Here is an 8,236-nt window from a genome sequence, read left to right as displayed (position 1 = left end):
GGATGGGATTTACTCGATTTATGTGCAAAAAACACTTAGGGCCGAGTAGCGGCCTTAGTCCAAGGGCCCAAATTTGAAACTTTTTTCGCCACGTTCTTTTCGGTATTCAATTACCTTCCATAAAAAACTAAATCTGGCAAAATCGGATGAGATTTACTCGATTTATGTGGAAAAAACACTTAGGGCCGAGTAACGACCTTTGAGCCCTCCCAACAAGCTCGCGTTGCATCCTACACAAAAACAATGTTCAGCAACTTTGTTCTACTCGTCAATACCTTTCATTTGATATATCACAAGCAGCTATTACGTGCGTATTTCGGTAGATATCGTCGAAAGACTGAAAAACACCTATAGGGCCCTAGCTCTGGAAGGGCCGACCCTACCATGCCCATTTTCGAACTTGACCTTACTTTTGTCGATACCAATCGGGGAAAAAAAGAATTTTGAAAAAAGGTTGTGATTTGCTCAAGCTAGAGGGGTCACGGACGGACGGACGGACGGACGGACATTTTTTTTATTGCGGATTCGTCATCTATGAACATAACCAAAAGCTTTGCCCTTACTGTCTGCTTCCAATTCGACGTGTTACAAACGGCATATTAATCTTATAAGCCCCCAGTACTTCGTACGGGGCTAAAAACTTTAATATGAACTTTTGTTATTAACATTTTTTATTTTGGTTGAATTCAGGTTTCAATATAACTACATTCATTTCATGATAAACTCTTATTGCTGATTATATTAAAAGTAAAATGGACGATTCGAGCTTAGTCCAACTCAAATTTTATCATCAAATAATGTTTTACAGAAAACATTCAACGTTTTTGGTCAAATAAAATGAAAATTTATATCAAGTTCAATCAAAGTGATCCTGTAACGAACATAAATTTTATAGTTATTTTCATAATAAGGTAGTAATAGTACATTTTCTACCTTGGTGTATATTTCGAGAATAACTTCGTATGTACAATTGTATATAACGAGCGCCAGCGAGTGTATATACAATTGTACATAAGAAGTGATTCGAGAAATATACACCAAGGTAGAACAATGTTTTATCTCCTGCAAGCTGATATTTCATACATTAGCGAAATAACCACAAAAATTTGGATTTAAAATTAATTAATTAAGCATGTTGTTTTAAAACGCATTCACAACACAAAAAAAACATCATACAGAGAATCCTTTATTTACTTACTCACACACATAGTACCTCAACATTTCGTTCAAATAACATCATTCGGACTACTCTCATTATTTGATCGATGTAGAAGTGACTAACGAACCACTACCGACACCAATTGCATCGCGTTATGTGATTTGTTGGCATAGTGGTCAGCATGTTTGGTTGATATGCTGCTGGTCCCGTGTTCGCTTCCGCCTTTCGGCGATTTTTTTTTTCAAATATGTAGATGGAAAGTAAATTTACCCTAGGTGGGTTATGTGTGAATTATCCAATCGTATAGGCTGTGGTTATGTATGTGTTTGTGTTTATATGCAGAAACGCGTAATGTATGAAATATCAGCTTGCGGGAGATAAATGGGATTGTTTTGCGCACTAGATGTGAGATTGCCGATACGAGCGAAGCGAGTTCGGCAACACATCGTGTGCGCAAAACCCCCATTTACTACCGTGTTAGGAACAAGGTTTTATCTCATGTAATGTCATAATCACCATAAAAAACAAATTTAAAAAATCAAACTGAAACATAAACACGCCATGACGCCGTAACTCATTCATATTCCCCACAAATAAAACACTCATCTAGTACACTGTCAAGAATTTTCCAATTTTGAGTGAATAAATGAGAAATTATCGAAGTTTTCCGTGAATAAATGTGAAATTATCGAAGTTAGCCGTGCGCAAATGACCATTTATCGAAATTTTCAGTTAATAAACGTACGTTCTGTGAATGACGTGTTTAAATCTAGCCCATTTTGATTCTAAAAGTGACACTCAAATTGTGAATATTATGACATTACAGGAGATAATAGCTATTTTCTGCCACCGGCCGTAAAACACTAGACTTTAAGTCAAGCGACCAAAAGAATTGTTCGATTCATTGCTTTAAATGGTTCCGAGTCTTCAGTTTTGATACAAACCAAATACTATAATACTATTCGAATGAAACGCTTGTGATTATTCTTAATCTTAATATCATTGTGGTTATCCTCAATGACAATAGAAATTCGAACATCGCAGTCGGATAATTCCATTCTTGATCATCTGTGCGAACCAATGAACTCTGAAGGTAACAAAATTGTTGATTGACAGAAGAACAAAATCAGGAAACCTTACAACCAAAAACCATAATAGTTCTTAACAAGTATTATACGAATTCAGTTAACGTTTTCCCTCTGGGCTTTCATGATCTTGTATTTCATAAGTGCACCACACAAGCCGGTTTCACACCAAGCAATAATTTTTTTTATTATTTTATCATACTGACCTTACATGAAGCACTAAGAATGTACGCGAATCTTTTTACCAACAAGACGAAGGTCCAACTAACCCAAATATGAACCATCAAATCTTGCGCAACAGTTATACATATACATACTACGACTATACCATTTCAAAGTCGAAGCTTTTTTTTACAAATTGTGAAATTTAATTATTGTCTCAACTCTAAAACCGAACACATCATTCCTCTCCGGCAGTATCATCGCATCAAATCGACGTCCATTATATTTTATTGCATCGAAACTCCGTTTTTTTTTTTAAATTAATTAATCGAATTAAAGCCATTATTAACTCGAAAATAACGATTCGTGATTAATATGATTGAATGGTGAACACTTTTTGCGTATTTCTTTGATCGAATGTGATGGTTATAAACACAGGTTGATTGTGACGATTCTTTAAAGTGATTATTCCAACGCTTTTTGACGATTTCTTTGCGCTCAAAACTCTGAATTTAATTAATTTAATTTTGTGGAATTCTAGTACATTCTCTCATAAAATTTCTAACGTCAGCTCTCTATGTTTTTGTGAACAAACTTCACTACTATGACATTCCATGGATGTTTACTAAAGTGAAGTTATTTCACCAAAAAAAGGGAAGTACTAAAAATTGTGACGACTCTAGAGGTCATCCGAAATTGGCAATGAAAACGTAAATAACCAGCAAAGAGTAAAAAATACTCAGAAAAAGATGACTTTAGATTGCAAAATAAAATTTTTAAATCACCCACTTCGGTTTGTTAGTACCCAGAGTCGTATTAAGACAGATATGCCAAACTTTATGTACGTGTGGCAAATAGCCCTTCATGCAGAAAAGCTGGGTTCTTTCACCGTAAATGTGTTTTCATTAAAAAAAAACTATAAAAAACAGCCAAGCTCGATCACTAGCTTCAGAAATTGGCTAGGTCTCGATATTTGGAGCGAGAAAAGTACATATTATGTTACGTCATACACATATGTGGTAAGAAAGGTTAAAAGGCAAATACGCGTCCTTTCACCATGGCGCTTTGGTGCCATCTTGTGTAGAAAGCAAAAAATTCTTAGCTAAATTTGCTGAGAAGTAAAATTACAGGCTTCTCTTTTTGGGACAGGTATACAGTACAGGGCATTCTGTGTACAGACATAGGGAACACCTATCGAAATTAATATTTACACTTGGTGAATTTCACTGGAGTTCAGAATTTGAAACAGCTGGTCATTTATAAGCTGGTGTTAATGATAGTAGTGGATTTGTCAGTTTACACACACGTTTTAGTGAATAAACTAAACTAAAGAGTAGGATGAAAACCAGCTGGTGACAGATTAACTGTTGGAAATTCTTCACTCCAGTGAAATTTACTGAGTGTAATCACATTCATATCTTAACAAAAATACACCTCGACCTGAGAGCGACGAAATTGGGTCTTCTCATGCTTTTAGCTGATGTAAAAGTCTTTTCGGTAGTACCCAGACGCCAATACGTCCCTGGGTTATTGGTGTATGTAACAAGTTATTACAAGAACAAGGAAATTAACGACTGAAAATGAAAACTCACATATGAATTAACGACAATAAAAAAGAGTTTTTTTCTGAGTCTTCATGGTTTATTTGACTTGCCCGTAATGTATCATTAAAAATTTTATTGCCTTGAATTGCCCGAATCAAATCAAATAAATACCTGGCAGGCATTACAAAGAAACTCCCAAACGAAAAGTATCAACGAAAAAAAAAACCAAAACAAAAATTATGTATTTGGGTCTCGTGTGTTGTATAAAACATAAAATTTCCATGCGTTTTGAAGTGTTTTGTTTTCGATATTTTTTTTTCCATCTCGTATCATATTCACAAATTTGATTTTTGTTTTTTTTTTCCTTCGCTTTGCTTTCGTTAATTTGCAACCTTTTTTCTGAATGATTATGTTACACGAAGTGAAATTATTTCTTGTGTCTTTCAAAAAATCACTTTGCGGTAATGTTGGCAAATAAAAACTTATTATCTGTAATACGGGGCTATAAAACCATAAAATAACAGCACAATGTGGCTCAATGTCTTTCATTTCGGTTGTGTACGAATATAATTTTCTGTTGTCCATTTGATATGATACGGTGAAGAATATATTCAAAAATTCTCGCATTTAATGTGCAATTTCTTTATTGCATTATATGTACGGAAATGCGAAGATTTTGGCTTATAATAAAAACCTATATAACGCGAAGGATGTTTTCTCAATGTGGCACTGTTGTACAGATCGAATATGTTCTCGTAACAATTATGCGGTTCCAAGAATCCATATTCTTTCAATATTTTGTATCGTTGTATCATGTGCGAAGTTTTCATTTCGTGTTTCTGTTAGGTCTCTTATTGGAAGTATGTGTGTTGCATCTTAGTTCACATTCAAAAATAGAGTAATAGGAACAACCCATTATAGGCATTTTCGAAGGAGAATGGGAAACAAAAAAAGAGAAACATTCTTCAGTCATCGGACTAGGGCTACCATTCTTTGTTCCCAAGTATGGACATACACTGCCATCCCTCACCAACGTTCCATCTTTGATTTTTTTTTAAATGTTCCATTCAAGAGAAAATAATTAATTTTCGCAGTAAACATGGTGCGAATAGCCACTTTATATTACTGTGGCTATTCACACATTGTGCCAAAATATTGGAAAGTGACAATGTGCGAATAGTCTCGTCTTAGCTATTCGCTCACTGTAAGAGAAGTTGCTTGATTTTAAGTATAATTATGAAGGATGGGATATTACATTCGACCGATAGAAAAATTCAATTTTACCGATAAAAATTAATAAAATACCGATAGAAATGTAGTACATGTCGCTGGCACCTCTTCCACGAAGTCGACGCGAGTTCCACTACCACACTTGTTTTTTGAAAAGTGATGTGGAATATCTTAACACAATTCGAGATTTTGGTGAGTTGAGTTAAGATTGAGGCAGTCATGGCGTTTTGTTTCCTAGAGAATTCATCCTTTTACGAAATGGATCGTAAATGCACTTTAGTTCATTCCTAGGGAATTCATCCTTTTATGAAATGCTTCAGCAGAGGATGGGACAAGAAAACATATTGATGTTTAATTGTCCCTACTAATTTCAGGTGTAAATCAAAATTCAATTACAGAAACTTTATAGATAAAATGCCACAAAAAGGGGCTGTCCACAAAGGGCGTCCACTTTTTTCAGGGCTATATTGAAATCATATCAATGACTCGAAATATATACATTGAGGTAAATCAACAGTGTGTTATACCTCCATATCACTGAAAAATAGTCATTTTTTATAGACATTTCCTATAAGCGTTTTGTTCGACCTTGACCTTATTCGACCCAATTTTCTTCAAAATATGCGAGTTTGTCAAATATGAGGAACTGTGTGACACAATGTCACTTGAAATTGATATTTTCGGTGAAAACAAAATCAAAGCTTTTAAATCACATCCATTGCAGCTGGTAAAAGCATCATGACAAAGGCGTGGCACTAAAATGAAAAATGTGAAAGCAATTGTTGCATGAAAAACGGGCAAAAAAAAACGCATTTACGTTGAGTTACATCACCGGACCAATAAAAGAAAAAAAGGCAACCGTTCTAAATGCATATTGACACTGGAACATAACACTTTTTTTTAGCAAAAAAATCTTTCCCTTTCATTGTATAAAGTCCAACTCTCTTAGCGTTATAACTCCAGAAGAATTGTAACTATCAAAAAATTCAAACTTATTGTAAAGTATGGATCGCACTACTATACATTGGCATAGCAGTTCTTTTATTTTATCGAAGTAAATTTGTGATCATTTTACATGGCTTTCTTTTTAAATATTTATAACTTAAAAATTTCGTCAAACTTATTGCTTGTTGGGTGGGTACCTAAAATGCTGGCTGTGTTGCCTTGTTGAATAGCCAAAGATAAACGGTTGTATAAGAATTGTTTTGCTCGAATGTCACCAGTTTCTTCAATTAATATTTTGCCAATTGAATCTACGAATAATTTTGTTTCCTTGCACCACGGGCCTAATGTACGTTCAGTTTAGGAATCGGTTCATCCTCACGACAATGCAACAAAAACCAGTGAATCAAAATGAATTTTCGATAGAAAACTATGTAACACAATTCAATCGTGTTCAATTTCTCATCGTAAACGGAGTCAAAACGGAATGAAAACGAAGAACTTTTTTTGTAAACGGTAAATGTGCGATTTGTGCTAAACTTCTTGCGAACTATAGAGTATGGTTTCCACTCAATGAAAAAGTACTCCATGAGAAAGCGAGCTGTTAAATAAAAGAAGCAAAAAATGAAACTATTCAATTTTTCTCTCACACGGAGTACTTTTTGGTAATGGTAAGTGGAAATGAAGCATTAGTCTCCATCTAATTGAATGAGGATAAATGCAAGGTCATGACTATCTCTCGCAAGCGATCTCCCGTCTTAGCCGAATACCACATGAATGACAAGCCAATTAAACGTGTTGATGACATCAAAGATCTTGGTCTAACGTACAAGAACGACTTTACCTTCAACATGCACCATGAGCTAGCTTCAAAGAAGGGTCACTCAATGCTGTCGTTTATCAAGAGACAATGTTTCGGCCGGTTTGATGTTGACACAGCCAAGATGCTTTACAATTCTGTCGTTCGATCTCATCTAGAATTTGCATCCTCGGTCTGGACTCCACATCATGACACCCACGTTCAGACATTCGAAAGTGTTCAGAGGCAATTCGTCCTATATGCGAACCACGATCGACACATCGACCCAAACGATAGAAGCTATCGCCTCCGGCCATACATCGACAGGTGTACCGAATTGAATTTGCAGACGCTAGTTAGACGGAGAGCAAACGCAGCAGTATTCTTTATACACGACGTGTTAACCGGGAAAGTGAACTCTCAGGCACTACGTGATAGGATAACCTTGAACGATGGATCAAGAACGCTGCGAAATTCGTCGCTAATCCGGATTAATGCATACCAACGGGAATACCAGACATATTCGCCATTCAATTTTGCCTGTCGTTTGTTCAACTTGGCGGCGACTCATGTGGATCCGACTCTACCATCCCGCTTTGTAACGGAACTCGATGATTCGACGTTCGGCACTTTTGCTACCTGTTAGGTGTTATATTGAGTTTGTTTGAGTTATTTTTTTCTGTTAAACTTCCGTTTTCTTTCTTTAAGAAACTTAAGTTTTCGTTTTAGTTTAGACAGTGCCATTTCTGGCTAACTTTGATTATTTTTACTTTTTGAATTTAGACGATGCCATTTTTGGCTATTTTTGTTATTATTTGTGATATTCCTTTTTTGCTATTTTTTCGCTTTGTTCTTTCTACCAGCCGGCTAGCGGTATAGCTGTTGTTTTTGATTTACTTGTTTGTTTTTGGATTGCTCTTTTTTTTATCTTTTTTTGTACTCTTTTTGATCTTGTATTCAATGTCGGCTAGAAGATAGTAGACATCAATAAAAGGAAATTCATTCATTCATTCATAATACAGAAGACGTCATTTGGCTTGAATCCTGCATTATTCATGAATTTTCGGCTTCGTTCAGCCCTATCTATTTATAAGTCTCTGAAAATTTAACACATATAAGCAAGAACAGCAATAAAGAAACTGTGTTATCACATTGTATTCCGAAATTATGGAGTTTCGAATGATTTCGTGTTATCGGTGAGTGACAAAACGTGTCCGCGCTGCAATGCGACTGCTGTTATGCATAAATGTATAAACAAAGTGTACCAAGTTTAATTGTTGCGAAAGTATTTAAGAAAAAATTTAAATAAATCGTA

The sequence above is a fragment of the Bradysia coprophila genome, unplaced genomic scaffold, assembly GCF_014529535.1.
Source record: "Bradysia coprophila strain Holo2 unplaced genomic scaffold, BU_Bcop_v1 contig_732, whole genome shotgun sequence".
Classification (NCBI taxonomy): domain Eukaryota; kingdom Metazoa; phylum Arthropoda; class Insecta; order Diptera; family Sciaridae; genus Bradysia; species Bradysia coprophila.
This window is presented reverse-complemented; position numbering follows the sequence as displayed.